The sequence below is a fragment of the Cydia pomonella genome, chromosome 6 (genome assembly GCF_033807575.1).
Source record: "Cydia pomonella isolate Wapato2018A chromosome 6, ilCydPomo1, whole genome shotgun sequence".
NCBI classification, from domain to species: Eukaryota; Metazoa; Arthropoda; class Insecta; order Lepidoptera; family Tortricidae; genus Cydia; species Cydia pomonella.
Genome location: NC_084708.1, coordinates 4,907,744 through 4,927,654, shown reverse-complemented (window position 1 = coordinate 4,927,654; position 19,911 = coordinate 4,907,744). Strand labels below are relative to the sequence as shown.

General features: G+C 37.4%; 1 protein-coding gene and 1 long non-coding RNA gene across 3 annotated transcripts in view; one reads left to right on the top strand and one right to left on the bottom strand.

Moving 5' to 3' along the window:
- LOC133518774 (syndecan) overlaps positions 1-19,911 on the top strand; it is a 521,110-nt gene that overhangs the window by 154,927 nt on the left and 346,272 nt on the right. The window lies entirely within an intron of this gene.
- The window catches only part of LOC133518778 (uncharacterized), a 275,753-nt gene continuing 260,060 nt past the window's right edge, over positions 4,219-19,911 (bottom strand). The window contains exon 2 of the long non-coding RNA XR_009799527.1: positions 4,219-7,552. This is a non-coding gene — a long non-coding RNA (uncharacterized LOC133518778). The remainder of the gene's footprint in view (positions 7,553-19,911) is intronic.

Genomic DNA, 19,911 nt, shown 5'->3' with positions numbered 1-19,911 from the left:
TATACCGCGGCAAATTGAGAACCTAGTAAAATGATACCAAATCGTTTTGTGTCGAAATAATATTACTTACTAATTCAGACAAAAGTTACAACTGTCTGCTTTAAATCATATATAGATACCTATTCAAAACTTAGTTGACCTTAAAAATGCAATAGAAGTCAATTTCGGGCAAGTAGTGAAAAAAGGAAGAATACTAGCAAAGCTAAGTAATTTGTGGAAGTGAACGTAAAAAGGTAGCATGTTTTTGCTGGTATTGAGATAACTGAAAACATAAGCATAAGGTATGCACAAGCATATGTGTAGCTCCAAAAAGTAGATAAATTCTGCTATCTTCTCAAAAAAGAACCAAGACTCTAACTGTAACGACTATTTCTATATTATTTTTAGAATTGACGACAATGAAGACGATTATAAATTTTAAATGCAAAAGTCGAGAAAACTGCTATTACTATTTATTATTTAAAGTTTATAATGGCAAAAATGCACTTATACTACTACTACTACTTCGAAGTTATATAGTAATGAATATAATTGACTGACTTTAATTAATGTCTAGTAAAGAATCAGTCTGTTGTCTGTCTACTCTGTCTGTAATCAAATATTACAAGTATATTTGACCCACTGAGGTTTCAGATGAAGTTGAAAATCTGCATACATATGTAAGTAGGGTGACAATGAAATATTATGGTACCATCGAGCTGATCTGATGCATGAAAGAGGAGGTGGCCATAGGAACTCTGTGTCAAAATATCGCAACCAAATTGCGTTTGAGGTTGTTAGAATTGTCTCAATGAGTATTATTTTCCTTTGGAAAGAAGTACAGTTAAGACCTGTTCCGTAAAGTTAATTAACATACAAAACTTTCCGATGAACAAAATTATTTTATCGTCAACTATGTTATTTATCCCTTCAAGTGGTGGCCCACCACTCACGGGTCGATGCGATAGCCAGAAAGCTGTCGGCCAACAGAGGGTGGTTAGTGAGGTGTTGCCATATTTAGTGGCAAAATTAAAGGCTTTGAAGTATATTTACGCTCTTCTAGCGCCCAAAAGCAAGCTAGACAAGGAAAACATACATACACACGCTTGTTAACGCTTGGTTGCTAAGGACCGTTCATCCGGGATCGAACGCCTAGGTCGAGTTCTGTCTTGATTTTTAAAGAGGTTATTTTGTAAATACACGGTACCCTCGAGGAAACGGAAAGATTTTAACAGTATATTCCGGATCGTATTTAGAGGCAAAAATGTCATATAAACTTTTTTAATTCGCCTAGTTTCAGAGTTAATACCAATTAAAAAAAATATTTTTCGTTGTGTTTTAGTGCATAACGCCTTTTTGATGGCTATGTCGCCAGTCGCCACTTTGGGACCTAGTCTAGACTACCTTCTTGACAGATATCAAAGTCACAAGGTACCATTTGAATAGACTAATTTTTACGAAAAAAAATGTACCAATTTATATTAATCCATAAATTTTCCAAGAACATGAACTTAATATGTTTAAAAACATACAAAAAGTAAAAAAAAAAACATGTGGCGAAATGCATAAACATTACAATAATTTAACAACAACAAGGACAACTTCAGCAGAAGGACATGATGTCACGATCCTCAGCATTGAGGGACCAAGAAGAAGAAGACAATAATTTAATTGTTCTATTCGAATAGCGTATTTAGTGCTTATTCTAACGATATATGCTTCAATATATACTTTTATAAATAGATATGCTTAAATAGTTGAATTTGTAATATTCTCTAAATCCGCGCTGAACACCCGACGGGGCCCCGCCACGTGACTACTTTTTACGTTTTGGCTTCTGCCACTTGAAGGGATATACTATAGGCCTTGACTAGTGATTCATTTCAAAATAAACTTTTTTAATATATAAATATTACACATAAGCACCCTAATGCAAAAATGAAGAAAATATATTTTGCGAAACTTTCGATCGATTTTTCCACTTATATTTTGTATTGGCAGGAAAAATAGTAAAAGCATATCACAAAGACATAACAAGGTCCAAGGTTTTAAAGAAGAAGGTAAAATTGGCTGAGACCTGAAATTGACGGCAGAGTGTCATCGAAATTTATACTTGAAAAAAGAAATATAATGTCACCAGAAATAGCATGGTATAAAAGTATTATACCAAACTTTTACAAAGGACTTTATGTTTAACATTATCAAAAATGGAATTTAGTGACATTCTTGAATTTACAGAATAATTAACCAGTGAAATAAAAATATTAGCGAGAGGTATAAATATATACGAACTTCCGAACCGAGTACTTGCAAAATTTAGAATGGAATTTGAAGGGTAAATATCACTCCTGCTCACCTTACAAAACAAAATAGTTGATAAATGTTGTAAATAAAGTCTTAAGTGTATACCATATGAAAGTTAATAAACCAGAAATATCAAAAAAATTCAACACTTATAACATAAACTATTACAGCCATTTGAGCACTTCCACAAAAACGTGAAATGGTACCTTTCACTAAGCACTATTTAAATCCCACATATTTAAATCCAGTATATCTCCTGCATCCTGTATGTGTTAAAAATGAAGCTGTTCCAATATAATGACTTATATAAATTAAACAAGCGGATTAATTTTATTTGTTTACGTTTAAAAATAGGTATTCAATTTGATTATTACTGTAATAGCCATTTAAAATATTATTTTACCTAAATTGATAATTAAAAGTAGGTACCCCTCACGAATTAAGTACTACTGAATTTTATACTTAGCAGTGTTTTTTAAAATGTACATGTATTTTACCTTCCTTCTATTAAAAATGAAAAGTAGAGTGTTTAACTCGGGTGCAAGGCACCATTTATTTCATCATTTGGTTTATCGTGGCTGTATGCCGGACAGGTGCGTGTGTAAAACTTGTCAAAAAAGATAATATGACGGATGGATGTCTGAAATGTCACCGTATTTAAGAATCAATTAGCTTAAAAATTAGTTTTTTCTTCGTAAGAGTGATGAAAACATTGTGTGTATAACATATTTGTGTATTTATAGTGTGATTATCCATTTTATGTAACGTCCGCTAAACTAGCACAGGTCCGACGCTGACAGTTGTCACGGGCGTACTGGCGTACTGACGGTATTGCCGCGCAGGGTAACGTTTAGTAGACAAAATGTTCAATTCATAATTATGAATAAAAAATTTAACGCATCGATAAACTGACAAGCAAAATGTTAGAGTTACTTAAAAGCTATTGAATGAAGTAAATTTCATATTGATATTCATCATAGTACTTCTAAAATATCGAAATAAATACAGTTTTAAGCATATTTTCAAAGCAAAAATCTATCGAGAAAAAGATGAGCCATCGTGTTTCTGACAAGCATACGGCTAGTTCAAAGACTGAAGTTATACATACTAGAAAATAATCGCTGAAATCCTTGTACAAGCCTGTAAATATCGATTTAAAAATAGCGCATTTTACTATACACCGCGCCTTAAATTAATGATTAAGACGTGGAACGCATAATTTCGTCAGGGGGAAGGGGAAGTCTATGTGCCTCTCTTTCGCACAAAGAAAGATCGCGCAGTGATAGAGAGGCGAATAGATGAACTAATGAAGTGGTTCGCGGTTATAGCCCGTTACTGTATTGTAGTATCGTAAGTGTCAGGATGTCAGGACCATGATAGCTATTTATAACGATATAAATAGCTATCATGGTCCTGACATCCTGACGCTTACTCCCAGTTTTAGTACCTTTTTTGTATTATTTGGTACATGATATCAAAAAAAAATTACCTCGCTAAAAATCGAGAAATATTGAAAATAATGTGGTCAAAAAAGTTACAGTTAGAATAAACTTTGTATGTGCACAGTGGTGCAGCCACTCAATGTGAACCGGGCCTTCAATATAGTTCAACAGTTAATATTTTTGGCTAAAACAGTTATGTATTTTAGAGAAGTGGAAATCTTGAGCGTTTCGGGGGTTTGAAGACACGAGGGTTAAACAATTTTTTCGAACGACTGAAACACAACATTTTTTATAGTACATATGGTACTACTTTACCGCACTAGGGCGTTAATTAATTAGCACTTTACGCGCCTATGTCGAAAATTTAAAGTGCCATATGTACTGTAAAACGTTGTATATGTGCGAATAGATAATTGGCAACTCGTTTCGATTTAAAACACTCCTTTCGATCGTGTTTTAATTTACTGCCACTGGTTGTGAATAATTGAACTCGTTTTGAATTAATGTATAATTACCACACCAACGCCAAAAAATATTTAAACTTCAAAATCATCACAAGTCGTCGTCATCGTTAATTTTACATTCCTAGGTGATAAAATATTTCAAAATTTGAATGATTAAATTACTTTGCATTTCTTGTGAATAAAATGTAAGTAACTTTCCCATCCGTTTTTAAAGAATAACGGCAATACATGCGAAAGACCGACTATGACTGTTAACCACCGAATCCCAGCGCTCAAAATGTATTCCACTGATGTCATGCTTAAAACAATTCAACATTTTGAGAATAATATGGTTAGTTATAATTTTTTACCCCTCTCATTTCTTGAAAATATAAGTAATTATGTTGAAACTCAGTAAGAGTTGCTGGAGAGATGCTATCTAGCAACCCTTACTGGACTTGTACTCCCTAACTATAGAGCTATTTTTTAATAAGTAAAAAGAAATGCAAAAAAGCAGTTACTTCTTTTACAGTCAAATATCCATTAACTTTATAACTTTTTAATATTTTGTGTTCTACGTTGTATCGATATATGTGTACCCGAAGTCGATAAATGAGAACTCTCTATGACAGTTCAAGAATGCCACAATAATTCCGGTCTCTGTTAATAATAGTTTGCCACCTTATTGACATGCATTTTTACATATCAAACAAAAAATAAATATAAAATATTGAATGTGGATACATTCATCCTCCTTAGACGTGGCTGCTACAGTCTTCACGATTTTATTTGCCGTGTGATCATCGCTTTCCAGTTGCAGCTTGGTGCCATCGAGGAATGTCCATAGTATATGAAAAAAGAAAAATGTTTATAATACCATTCATTGTATCACAATATCGACTAAGTACTACTAGAGGGCACCTTTAACCTTATTTTGGCAATGTTAAATATCCTTACAATTGTCTATTAATGATAGTTTTCAGTAAGTAGCTCATAATTGGGTAGTTTCTCCCCTACACCCTAAATTTATCCAACGAAATAAAATGTTCCGTAGGGTATACATGGTGGCCTATTTAGATCGTTCAGTATGGGAAAGTTTGAAACTATAACACATACGAAGATCTGTTCCTAGGAATCATGCCATCGATTTTCTATATATAAAGACGGGCCAATAACACCTGCTTTGTATCTACTATTTTATTTTTGAAGATTCTATACCTATGTTATAATTATCACCTACTAAGTTTTTGAAATTAACAAAACTAAAGCTATTTTAGTCTAACAAGCATATTGTTATACTTTCTCTTTCACATATGTAAACTATTGAATGAAAAACAATAGCCCATAGGTAAGCCCATATAATATACCTAAGCCCTAACTCGTAAAATACTTGTCAAGGAGAAATTATATTATAATCTTCATGAACACGTTTCACCAAATAGCACTGTTTAAATGCAAATATAAAAAGATACTATATGTAAAATATTTGAAGAGTTTCATCCATTATTCCTGGGATCCATTATCAGAAATAGATCTTGACTAAAATGAAGCTTAAAAAATAACTTGCAGAACAATCTCAACGAAGAAGATATCGCCAAACGTGAAATACGCGTAGTTGAGGTGTTCCGTCTGGTCTTCATCAGCAGTTCCACTTAACTAAATGTCACTCACTTTTTTAATGTAAATGCTTGATTTGTTGATACAACAACAAATATATACAGGGTGTTTATTTAGTCACCTGCAAATAATTTACGAGGTGAATAATAGGTCATACATTCCTTTGTACATCTCTACAAATCTTATGATACGAGCTCTGTTCATGGGTTCTGCTCGTTTGCCTCCTATATTTAAAAAAAATACTTCTACTTAACATAACGCCATTCCTTTGTACATCTCTATAAATCTTCTGATACGAGCTCTGTTCATGGGCTCTGATCTTATGCCTCCTATATTTAAAAAAATACTTCTACTTAACATAGCGCCATTTCTATGTACATATCTACAAATCTTAAGATACGACCTCTGTTCATGGGCTCTGCTCGTTTGCCTCCTGTATTTAAAAAAATACTTCTACTTAACATAACGCCATTCCTTTGTACATCTCTACAAATCTTATGATATGAGCTCTGTTCATGGGTTCTGCTCGTTTGCCTCCTATATTAAAAAAAATACTTCTACTTAACATAACGCCATTCTTTTGTACATCTCTATAAATCTTCTGATACGAGCTCTGTTCGTGGGCTCTGCTCGTTTGCCTCCTATATTAAAAAAAAAATTCTACTTAACATAGTGCCATTTCTTTGTACATATCTACTTATCCTATGATACAACCTCTGTTCATGGGCTCTGCTCATTTGCCTCCTATATTTAAAAAAATACTTCTACTTAACATAGCACCATTTCTATGTACATATCTACAAATCTTATGATACAACCTCTGTTCATGGGCTCTGCTCGTTTGCCTCCTGTATTTAAAAAAATACTTCTACTTAACATAACGCCATTCCTTTGTACATCTCTACAAATCTTATGATATGAGCTCTGTTCATGGGTTCTGCTCGTTTGCCTCCTATATTAAAAAAAATACTTCTACTTAACATAACGCCATTCTTTTGTACATCTCTATAAATCTTCTGATACGAGCTCTGTTCGTGGGCTCTGCTCGTTTGCCTCCTATATTAAAAAAAAAATTCTACTTAACATAGTGCCATTTCTTTGTACATATCTACTTATCCTATGATACAACCTCTGTTCATGGGCTCTGCTCATTTGCCTCCTATATTTAAAAAAATACTTCTACTTAACATAGCGCCATTTCTATGTACATATCTACAAATCTTATGATACGACCTCTGTTCATGGGCTCTGCTCGTTTGCCTCCTGTATTTAAAAAAATACTTCTACTTAACATAACGCCATTCCTTTGTACATCTCTACAAATCTTATGATATGAGCTCTGTTCATGGGTTCTGCTCGTTTGCCTCCTATATTTAAAAAAATACTTCTACTTAACATAACGCCATTCCTTTGTACATCTCTATAAATCTTCTGATACGAGCTCTGTTCGTGGGCTCTGCTCGTTTGCCTCCTATATTAAAAAAAAAAATCTACTTAACATAGTGCCATTTCTTTGTACATATCTACTTATCCTATGATACAACCTCTGTTCATGGGCTCTGCTCATTTGCCTCCTATATTAAAAAAAATACTTCTACTTAACATAGCGCCATTTCTATGTACATATCTACAAATCTTATGATACGACCTCTGTTCATGGGCTCTGCTCGTTTGCCTCCTGTATTTAAAAAATTACTTCTACTTAACATAACGCCATTCCTTTGTACATCTCTATAAATCTTCTGATACGAGCTCTGTTCGTGGGCACTGGTCGTTTGCCTCATATATTTAAAAAAAAAAATCTACTTAACATAGTGCCATTTCTTTGTACATATCTACTTATCCTATGATACAACCTCTGTTCATGGGCTCTGCTCATTTGCCTCCTATATTTAAAAAAATACTTCTACTTAACATAGCGCCATTTCTATGTACATATCTACAAATCTTATGATACGAACTCTGTTCATGAGTTCTGCTCGTTTAGCTCCTACTTAAAAAAAATCAATTCTACTTAACATAGCGCTGTTTCTTTGTACATATCTACCAATTCTATGATAAGAGTATGACCTCTGTTCATGGGCTCTGCTCGTTTGCCTACTATATAAAAAAAAATCTACTTAACATACCGCTGTTTCTTTGTACATATATATCTACTTATCCTATGATAGGTACGACCTCTGTTCATGGGCTTTCCTCATTTGCCTCCTATATTTAAATAATACCAGACAAATGCGAGCCGGACTCGCCCATCTAGGGTACCGTAGTTTTTAGTATTTGTTGTTATTGCGGCAACAGTAATACATCATCTGTGAAAATATCAACTAACTATCACGGTTTACGAGATACAGCCTGGTGACAGACGGATAGACGTACTGACAGCGGAGTCTTAGTAATAGGCTCCCGTTTTACCCTTTGGGTACTGAACCCTAAAAAGGAACATTTACTTATCATAGCGCTCTTTTTGGATATACTGTATAGTAATATGGAATTTACTGCTCTTCTGACCTATTTCGGTACCTTTTATGTACTTAGTACTTACCTACATACATATTAAGGTTATACAACTATTATTTCTAGAATCAAAAAATCAATACAAACAAACCTACGTAATATACACGTATTTTAAAAACATAATCCTCGAAACTCGAAAGCTCCTCTTTTTGTAAATGCAATGCAAATAAAACGCATTAAACTTAATCATGACGTCACGATCAAGTATCATTTAATTAGGGGCGTTTCGTGCGTAGATAACGATTGTCAGATTTGACTCTCATTTCTAACTTTTGTATTGCTTCAATGTTATGGGTCCCATAAAGACATGTTTCTTTTATAAAAACTTATTATCTAGCCTAGCCTTTTGGCAGTATTTTCTCGAGCTTTACGCAGTTGATTGAGGAAGCTGCCATACAAGACAAAAGCATTTTCAAAGCGACTTTCTCTTAGAACACCCCATCTATCCGTCTATCTATCATAATTTATTTCAGGCAACTAGCGGCCCATAGATAAATACCTTAAGATTAGCATACACATTATAAAAATATATTTTAAAACTAAATACTACAAATCACATTATTTTACTGCGGCATGAAACTATTTATCATAAGACATACCCTTTGAGACTGTCTACCCATTGTTTTTGTATATGACAGCTACACATCCTTTCAGCAATGGCTTTTAGGAACTGCAAACTAATAATCTATGGCCCGCTGATTTTACCAGTGCAATCAGTCAACTTCGGGCAGCTTGTGGCATGCAGTTGGGGAGTAACGATCTCTCGTACCCGAGTGTTCCTAGGGAGTTCTGTCATTCGAAGGAGGGTGGGTGGGACAGGATTATCTGCTTCTGGGTTGCCTTGGCCGGCCGGCCAGGGTGGAGTCGTTAGAGCTATAAGTTCCAAGGGTGGAAGTGCAAGACGCGAGTTGGCACAGTGGCTGTTACAGCCACTGGGTTGAAAGCGGTGCACGCCTCTCGATACCCCTGAGCCGCTCACACCAGTGTTACTCTTGAGCCATCCCAGATGTCGCTCTTTGTGTCGTCTGCCGGAAATAAAATTGTATACCGTTTTATTAGGCAGGCGTCTGGTTTTTTATCCCATAGCTCAGTGTTTAGCCCATCGCTTTCACACAATAACCTAGTTTATTTTAGATTCCAACAACTCTCAATAGTCCTTACACCCTGTCGGGCCTGCCTCTGCGTGCGTCCTATGACATGGGCAAGGGCAGCATCAGCTCGGTGTACATCTTACATTTCATGAACGTGTCAAAAGGGCCTCTACGTTAGGTTAGGGCTCGGCGCACGCTTCTCGAAGGTCCGGAATACCATTGTTCCGTGATGGGAAAGACATACAAATTAAAATAATAATAATCGTTAATGCAATGCAGTGCTCTATTTATCAAAGAAAATAAAATTGTTTCACACTCACAAAACATTCATTCTTATTTTTGCTTATTTTTTCATACATTAAGTATCTTTCTGTAAATAAGATCACTATTTTCTCTCTTGTCAGATTTATTTTACTATTTGAATAACATGACAGCGTCAAATGTCGTAAAAAGTATACAAGTAAAAAGGTTTAAGAAAAGAGTCCGCAACATATTATTTATTAGACCTATTAGCAAAGAATATCCTATTAGTACGGTCGCGGAAATTGATTCTTTAGCAACTTGCGGTTCAAGTAAATTTGGCTGTACATACTTATGGTAAGAGCTGTCCATTGTAACGTGACACGTTAACTGCTAAAGAATCAATTTCCTCGACTGTACTTACAAGCTAAGCCTAAAGTGCCATGGCAATTAATGCAAGCTTACGAATAAATACAAAAACCGGACAAGGGCGAGTCGGACTCGCCCAACGTGATTCCGTACTTTTTAGTATTTGGTTTTTTATATACTACGTTGGTGGCAAACAAGCATACGGCCCACCTGATGGTAAGCAGTCTCCATAGCCTATGTACGCCTGCAACTCCAGAGGAATTATATGCGCGTTGCCGAGCCTAACAACCCTCCTTCCCCTCGTTGAGCTCTGGCAACCTTACTCACCGGCAGGAACACAATACTATGTTGTTATAGTGGCAACAGAAATACGTCATCTTTGAAAATTTCAACTGTCTATCACGGTTCATGAGATACAGCCTGGTGACAGACGGACGGACGGACGGACGGACAGACAGCGGAGTCTTAGTAATAGGGTCCCGTTTGGGTACGGAACCCTAAAGATGAAAACTGCTGCCATGTTACTATACATTTAAGAAACACAGGAAATCTGGAATTGACATATTGAAAAAATTATATTGTTATCTTCTTCTGCACGACTTTTTAGTATGAGGAAGCTACTTAGGTACGTAAGGCTACCCCCGATTCATTTGTTATGAGGGGGCCCTCGGCCTTAGAGCACGCATAGCACAAGGGCTACGCCCGACTTTCTCAATATGAGGCCGCCGCTGTAGCCCGACGTCAGAGCGTTCATATCATTTCGGGCTAGCATGACGGGCTACGCAAGACTCCTTTGCCATCTCACTTACTTAAAAAAAAATCTTAAATTTAATACTCTTTTACTTGAATAACCTTTTCACTTTTAGTTACATGTATGGCGTGCCTAAAAATTATATTTTTATACATTTGAACTTCTAAACTAAGTAGTAGCTTACCATCAGGCCGGCCACCAACGTAGTATAAAAAATACCTACTTTCCACTTTTCTCTTTTGGTTATCTTATAGTTTTTGAGTAAAATAGCTGTGACACACGGACAGACAGATAGACAGACAGATAGACATGACGAAACTGTAAGGGTTTTTGCCATTTTGGCTACGGAACCATAAAATGCACACTGTAAATTTCAACTACCTAACCCACTCGTATTATAGATCAAAAATTCCTTTTTCGCAAGAAGTAAGTAAGCCAGTAAGTAGTTTATTTTTTGTACTTGTTAGACAATTCTATCTTAGTGTACCGAACTTAACAGTTATTTTTTTTACTTTGAGAGCGCACCACCGACATTCTTAGTGGTGTACGCGTATTTCTCTGTAGCTGAATGTTTGTAGATGATTATCTTATATCGATACTTTAAAATGTTGTGGTATTCCTAACAGCCATTTTAAATATCTTCTCTTTTAAACTTAAGTTTTTCATGCATTCCTGAAACGGAACAAGTCTATGATAGGATTGATGGGAGAAAATAATGCAAAAACGCGGCATTAAGCAAAATGATCATTTGTGATTCAGGGTTAATATCTATCGGGTATCACTGAACCCCAACGGATATATTTTTGCAATACAACACAAATGCACACCTCAATAGAAGAAAATAATACTGAAAAACAATAGGCCTGTCTACTCGCTAAGAAGCACTTAGGGCAGCTTGTGATGAGTCAATCTCTAAGTAATCTGCCTAGTTACCTACCTCAAAACGAGACCGCTTTTCCATACAAACGTAGTTCCCATTACGGATAATATTTTTACAGTACATATGTTGCTAGTTTACCGCACTAGTGCGAAAATTAGCATATTACGTTACTGTGTCGAACATTTAAAGAGCCATGTACTGTAAAACGTTGTACGATACATGTGCGAATAAGTAATTCGCAACTCGTGTCGATTTAAAACACTCCCTTCGGTCGTGTTTTAATTTATCGCCACTTGTTTCGAATTTCCTATTTTTCGCACTTGTATCGTAATGTACTATTACAAAATTGGATGTAGAACGAAGGGAATATCAATATCCAGAGAGGAAAATGGGGACTATGTTTGTATGGAGAACCGGTCATCCCTTTTCCTTTTAATGGCTTCGAAAGAGTCTCGGGTCATGTGGAAATAAAGCTCTTCACATAATGTTGTGTAATTCTCCTTTTTCCGAAAGTGTCCGCGAAATGTCCAAATGCACAATTGCCCAGAGTATGCAGTATTCTCTTCATCAGCTATTATGGCAGCCAGGGCCAATATTTTGATTTTATTATTTATTTCTATATCGACTTGCTTCCCATCGAACCAATTTTTTCAATATGATTGACATTTGTGACATTTGTCATGAACAGTCCGTTATTTGGACGGCTCGGTGAGCTCGGACAGCCCGGCCCGGCCTGTCTCGCGCTCGGAGACTCGACGATAGTGTCAACGCATAGAGATACTATAATATAGAGATGATGGCCCGGTCGCCCCGGCCCCGGAACGGTCCGGCGACGGTGGCGCTCCTGAAAGTCCGTGTGACGGCTCGCTCCGGTCCGCCCCGGCCCGGTCCTGGCACTGTGTAGCGTGAGTCATCCTTAACTCACGCTAGACAACGTCCAAAATTTTTGTTTAGGGTCGCCGTCATCGACAGCGATGAGGAGGCCTATAGTTAGACCAAGCTAAGTTGACGGCGATTTTGATAGCCACGACTGTGCAAGTGTTATGTTAAACAACAAACTTGTACACTACACTTTTTCCCATTTGGATTTCTGTTTAGAATCACGAGCTTTTAAACCCCAATAGTACAAAAACTGTCCCAAGGTTTTTATTTCTGTTCCGTTACCATTCTTCATGTATGGCGGTGGCGGAATTTAAGCATCGAAAAAAGTATAGAATGGGATATTTTCGATCGGGGATCGTAAGAGCTCGTGGTTCTGAGCGATATAAATAACAAATAAGATACCTAATCGGAAAAAAGTGTAGTGTAAACTAGCGACCCGCCCCGGCTTTGCACGGATAAACCTTCCCTAAGAATCACCTATTGATAGGTGAAAACCGCATGCAATTCTGTTCAGTCGTTTTTGAGTTTATCGCGATCATACAGACAGACGCGGCGGAGGACTTTATTTTATAAGATGTATTGATGCCCCGTATTTGTAATCTAGCTACGCAAGATGTCGTAAAAATAGCTTTCCAAATATCTAAGTTAACTTAAAAACCGATATAGTAGTGTTTACTTGAAATAATACAAATTAAAATATTTTCAAAATAATTTAATTTGTTTCTAATATGTAAGTAAACTTGGCAAAAGTGAGGTCAGGCGAAATAGTAGTGCAGCGAGCTGTGCAGCTAAACGGTCCACGGAAATATTCACAGCGGAAACACATGTCAACATGTCCGCTGCTTAGCTAGCAAGATACGTTGGCTTATTTGGGACTTGTGGGTTTGACGTATCAAAATAAAATTAGGTTTTCGAGGGACTACACTATGGGTAGTGCACAGATTTTTAAAAGGTCGGCAATGCGCATTTACTTGTTATTTAGCAAATCGTTGCAACGCAAAAAGTGTGCCATACTTTTACAGTTACAAAATATATAATAATAAATAATAGTACGGTCGCCAAATCTCAAAAGCCCTCTAGAAACACGATTTAATTGACTCGGCTCGGCCTTACCCACAACCGGTATCAATGTGTTCGGACAGTTCTCCTGATCACCGTACATGCGGTAGTAAAGCGGAAAAATGGTGGAGGGGATAGTAATGACGTCACAAAGATGGCGGCCGGACCTATTCTTTTTGGCGGTGTATCTCGAAAACCACTTAACCGATTTTAATCATCGAGGTGTCAAATAATAGCTTATATTATGGAGATTATTTCCTTTTCTACAAACATTTACGTGAAACCTATAGGAAAAAAAATAATCACAAAAAACAGTTTTTTTATAAAATTATTTTTTTTTATTTTGTAAAAATCTCCGTAAATATTAGCATTTCGCAAATTTTGTTTAATATAAAACATATTGCTTCATTATCAAGGAATATAATGAGCCTTAAAACATACAGATCGAGTAATAAACAATGAAGCTACACTCATTTATGTGCGCATGGGTAACGATAACTGGCTTTTACCGGTCGAAACTGTGGTGACTGTTACGATACGTATTGAATGGAATTTATAGAGTATCGGTTTTAATTACTGAAATTATAATTAAAATTATAAAAACCAGACACAATAATGTTACCTTACTTCGACGTTTAGTCTCTTTTTTCGTCTTAATCATAGGTAGGTACATATTTCTTTTTACTTAAAAATTTTATACAGGGTGAACTTTTAACCACCAGTCATACTCTGCGCAGCGACTTTATAGGTCATACTGAACAACTTTTACTATTAGTAGTCCCCAAGCCGCTCCGAGGCCAGATTTAATTGACTCAGCTCTGCCTTACCCACCACCGGTATCAATGTGTTCGGGCGTTTCTCCTGATCACCGTACATGCGGTAGTAAAGCAGAAAAAAGGGTGGGAGGGGATAGTAATGACGTCACAAAGATGGCGTCCGGACCTATTCTTTTTGGCGGTGTATCTCGAAAACCACTTAACCGATTGTATTCATCGAGGTGTCAACTAATAGCTTATATTATGGAGATTATTTCCTTTTTACAAACATTTACGTGAAACCTATAGGAAAATAATAATCACAAAAAACATTTTTTTTTATACATTTGGTTGGTAGGTTTGTCTTATGTTTTAAAGCAGTAAAATCTTTCAAGTCGAAACACAGTATAAATATACATTTTGTTGTCTAATCTAAAAGTATGATGTTCATTGTTTAAGACTGATTAGTGATCACTGAATTAAATAACATGCTATTTGTTATTTTTGTTTTATTTTTTAAATCAGGTATTAATTTATTCACTATGTATCACTATACAGGCAAAATGTGTATCATAGTTGGTCTGTAAGTACTTACTACTTGTGTCGAATATAGGTATAAGATGAAATTTTAACCACCAGCCATACTCTGCGCAGTGACTTTACAGGTCATACTGAACAACTTTTATTATGGGACCAATGCCGAATCACGCAAGAAAATTTGGATCTGGAATGACACCCACTGGCTGTGCCCTACCACACAAAGCGAGATGACATTCACAATGCCCATACCTCTCTTTTGGACGTAGTTTAAGGACGTACCCGGGTTCATGACGCATGCTCGCCACACCGCTGCTTAAAATAAGCTGACGCACCGTAAATTGAACTGCGTAAAAATCGCAAAAAATATTACACGGAGATCTTATGGCAGACACCGTACCGGTGACGTAAAAGACGCAACTGCGAACAAAAAAGATTCGCGTGAAGCACGTCACTGCGATTCCGTACCGTCACCGTTTTTTAAACAGCGGTGTGGGGAGCATGCGTCAAAAACGGTACGCATACGACGCGTCACTGCGATTCCGTATCGTGACCGTTTTTTAAGCTGCGGTCTGGTCGCACCTTGTATTGTATTGTATTGTATTGTATTGTATTGTATTGTATTCGGGCGATTTTTCCGCAACTCGACGACTTGCGCCTATTTTGCGTGATATGTTGGGGGTGGGCTAGTCCTGCCAGCCCAGCTCCTCGAGGAATCCTATCAAACCTTTGATGTTGAGTAGGACCTCGGGGAGGTCTCTCGGAGATCCGAGATGTTTAGCCCTGTATGGAGTCACTCCGCTGCATTCCAGCACCACGTGAGAGGCTGTTTCTTCTGTCTCCATGCAACCTCGGCACAGGGGACTGTCTGTGACACCTGTTGTGAAAAGGTGTTTGTTAAATAGTCCATGACCTGTTATGACACTGGTTACCATACTCAGTCGGACCTTCCCTAGTTGCAGGAGCGCCCTTGTGCGTTTTCCGTTGATGCCAGGCATGGCTTCTTTTGCCTGTCTGCATGCAGTCTGGTTCAGCCAGTGTTCTGTGTGTAGTTTCCCTGTACGTGCCAGCAGCATTGAGCGTACCTTGCTAAATGGTATCGGAAGAATCGGTTCCGGATCAATCGCCCCCGCATTCGATCCTTGCCTGGCAAGCTCGTCCGCAGCATCGTTACCTCGGGATCCACTGTGTCCCTTGATCCATTGTAGGGTGATCTTGTTATTATGACATACCTCCATTAGTCGTTCGTGGCATTCGTGTATAAGTTTGGACGTAACTATATGGCTATTTAGAGCCATTAAGACTGCTCTACTGTCGGAGAGTATGCGGATGGAGGATCCTACTACCTTCCTTGCAGTGATGGCAGCCGCCGCGTTTATGATGCCCATGCACTCAGCTTGGAATACCGAGTTACGGGCTCCTAGCGGAGTGGTGATCGACATGTTCAGGTCTTCTGAGAAGGTTCCAGAGCCCGATCCGCTGTCTGTTTTGGACCCATCAGTGAAGATTCTCAGCTCCCGGGGATTGAGTCCTTCATGATTGTCGTCCTCATATAACAGTATTTTGTACCTTTTATCGAAGATAGCTTGTTTGTGAATCCGGTCCGTGCCTGACCTAAGCACTGGAAATTCGTCATACACCTTTTCCAGGCATTTTGTGTGAAGAGCTCCTGTGATGTTAGACCATATCTTGAGGGTTCACAACCTTACCGCTGAGAGACTGGCTTCTTGCTGTATGTGTAGGTGCAGCGGTGGAAGGTTTAGCATGACCTCCATGGCTGCAGTCGGGGTAGACCTCGTGCAGCCAGTGGTGGCCGCGCATGCGAGCCTTTGAAGTCTTTGTAGTTTGTCTCGTACGTTGCCTAGGTTTGTTCTTGGCCACCAAACCAGAGCACCGTAACAGAGTAAGGGGCGGATTATCGTCTTATAGAGCCAGAGGGTAATTTTCGGGTTGAGTCCCCACCTCTTACCAATCATCCTTCTGCACTGCCAGAAGACAACTCCCGCCTTGTCTATCCGTTTGTTGATGTGGTTGTTCCAATTGAGTTTATTGTCGAGAGTTAGTCCTAAGTACTTAACTTCATCGGACAGCTGTAGCTCAGTTTGGAAAAGTGTTGGTCTGGTAAAGTTGGTCGCACCTTTATATGGGACAGTCAAAATTTTTTTCGCGATTTCGGAATTGGTCCCATAGTAAAAGTTGTTAAGTATGACCTATAAAGTCGCTGCGCAGAGTATGACTGGTGGTTAAAAGTTCACCCTGTATAAAATTTTTAAGTAAAAAGAAATATGTACCTACCTATGATTAAGACGAAAAAAGAGACTAAACGTCGAAGTAAGGTAACATTATTGTGTCTGGTTTTTATAATTTTAATTATAATTTCAGTAATTAAAACCGATACTCTATAAATTCCATTCAATACGTATCGTAACAGTCACCACAGTTTCGACCGGTAAAAGCCAGTTATCGTTACCCATGCGCAAATAAATGAGTGTAGCTTCATTGTTTATTACTCGATCTGTATGTTTTAAGGCTCATTATATTCCTTGATAATGAAGCAATATGTTTTATATTAAACAAAATTTGCGAAATGCTAATATTTACGGAGATTTTTATAAAATAAAAAAAAATAATTTTATAAAAAAACTGTTTTTTGTGATTATTTTTTTTCCTATAGGTTTCACGTAAATGTTTGTAGAAAAGGAAATAATCTCCATAATATAAGCTATTATTTGACACCTCGATGATTAAAATCGGTTAAGTGGTTTTCGAGATACACCGCCAAAAAGAATAGGTCCGGCCGCCATCTTTGTGACGTCATTACTATCCCCTCCACCATTTTTCCGCTTTACTACCGCATGTACGGTGATCAGGAGAACTGTCCGAACACATTGATACCGGTTGTGGGTAAGGCCGAGCTGAGTCAATTAAATCTGGCCTCGGAGCGGCTTGGCGACCGTACTATAACATTAACAATACGCATGTGACTGATTTAAACTTTCACGATTTTTACCATTGACATAAATATATCTAAGGACGGGCACTAAGAATGGTGCTAGTTCAGTGGTGTCACTCACGAGTTCGAGCCAATCGTTCAGTCTAACGCAACGCGTTGTAGCGTTCTTATTGCCCCTATGCTCCTCATTAGATATATGCCAATGATTAAGTTTTAAATTTACCTTTAACGTTTTGAGGACGACGTTGTACCCAAGACTGACTAAAGTTGACATCAACATCTTCTAGCTACAAGTTTTTCGAAAAACAACGCCGTCCTCGAAACGTGGTAGGTTAATTTAAACAGACGCGATTAAGTCCCGTTTCTATAATTTAATAATTAGTATGTGTGACAAAAGGAACGGGCTCATTATAAGCTGTGTTAGCCATATCATTACAATATGACCGCGCAGCGCTGATTTTCAGTCCGTCCCCCTTCACTGAATTTTTGATTAATTTAATACTTTTTTCCGAATGTTCTTGATACTTTATAATGTATAAAAGTTACCGCAATGCTCAAAAGCCAACGAGACCGTTGCTGGAGCTATAATCTTTATAGCTCTCAGAAACCTATATTTCCTCTGACTGCCAGAAATACGACGGACCGTGTCTGAACCACGTATAGGAAAAACAGTAAGCTATCTTAAAACATTTAGGTATACATTCGACATTGAAATCTCAGAAGTACTACTGATCGTGCTTACACTACTTACATATGGAGAGACACTGATGCGGTCAATGCTAACTGCTAAACTCAGATGGCGCTCTTAAGAGATTCAATAAAAGAGAGATAACGTTGGTTGCATCAAAAGGGAGTTTCAACATCCCCACCATTTCAGCATCCCCATTTATTGGTGGCGTGTAAAAGGCAACAGCAAGTTTATTTTAACTCCTTCCGTATTTAATAAGTAATTGACAGATGACTTTATTGAGATAGTTTATTACACATATATCCCAAATGGTACAATTTATTTACATGATAGATATATACAGAAGTACAGTAACCGTAAAAATACAAGACTAAATTAATAACTAGCTTACTCGTAAATTTAAAATGAGACATTGTACCAAGAATGCTGGTGGCTTTTCCTCGTTGTATGGCAATGGTGATACTCGTACTTTGTGCGAGGAAGCCGCCAGGTCTTCGGTCACCAGTTACGTCGACCAGATCCCATGGACCTAATTGGTCACATCAATATTTTACACCTTGACTAAATTTGTTTCAAGATAATTATAAACTGAAATAGGTGTAACCCCAGAAAACCAAGCTTTCCAGTGGCGGAGGTTGGATTCGAACGGCGGCCTCAGCTTAAGCTAAAATATCCAAAAAATTATGATTTGTTCCCTAAGTTTTTTGAAGATAGACTACTCAACATATATCTTATCAACTAGTGCTATGTTTGAACGAGCTGTCCCACGACCCGATAATAAAAGTTACTGTCAAGTGCCGAATTCATAAAATCTGGACCGCTCTCGAAAAATAGCCGTCAGATGCTTGAGACTCTCTGGATCATATAAAAGTATAGTAAAATTGGTTGAAGTCGAATGGAAGTGATGTTTGTTTTTATTGCAAATAGATGGGTTTTTGTTTTATGATGAACACAAAATTGAAGTCTAATAAGTGAAAGTTTTATTTCTATTACTTTCCAAAATGATATAAATGACCCAAGTTACTTTCGTTTGTACTATAAAGTTTAATTAAATAAAGGTTTGCAAACACGCAGAGTAGGTTAGTACAGGAGACTTTAAATGTGAAGTATACCTGGGTAAAATAGGATCGGATGGAGGCTTAAGTCGTATGATCGCAATTGCCGCCAAAATACAATGTGTGACGCCATTTCACCTCCCCCCTCTCGCTACATTGTAGTTACCGCTCAGTCGTGTACTAATTAACGTTTAAAAAATAGTGTGAAAAAGTTATTTTTAATTAAAAAGACCGGAAGTTTACAACGTATGCAACATATTTCCTTGCTTTAGAGTTGGAAATAGCTATTAGTCCGAGTCCAAGAAAGTTTCGGTTTTGTCTGGAATTTTTATTAAAGTTTAATAGTAATATT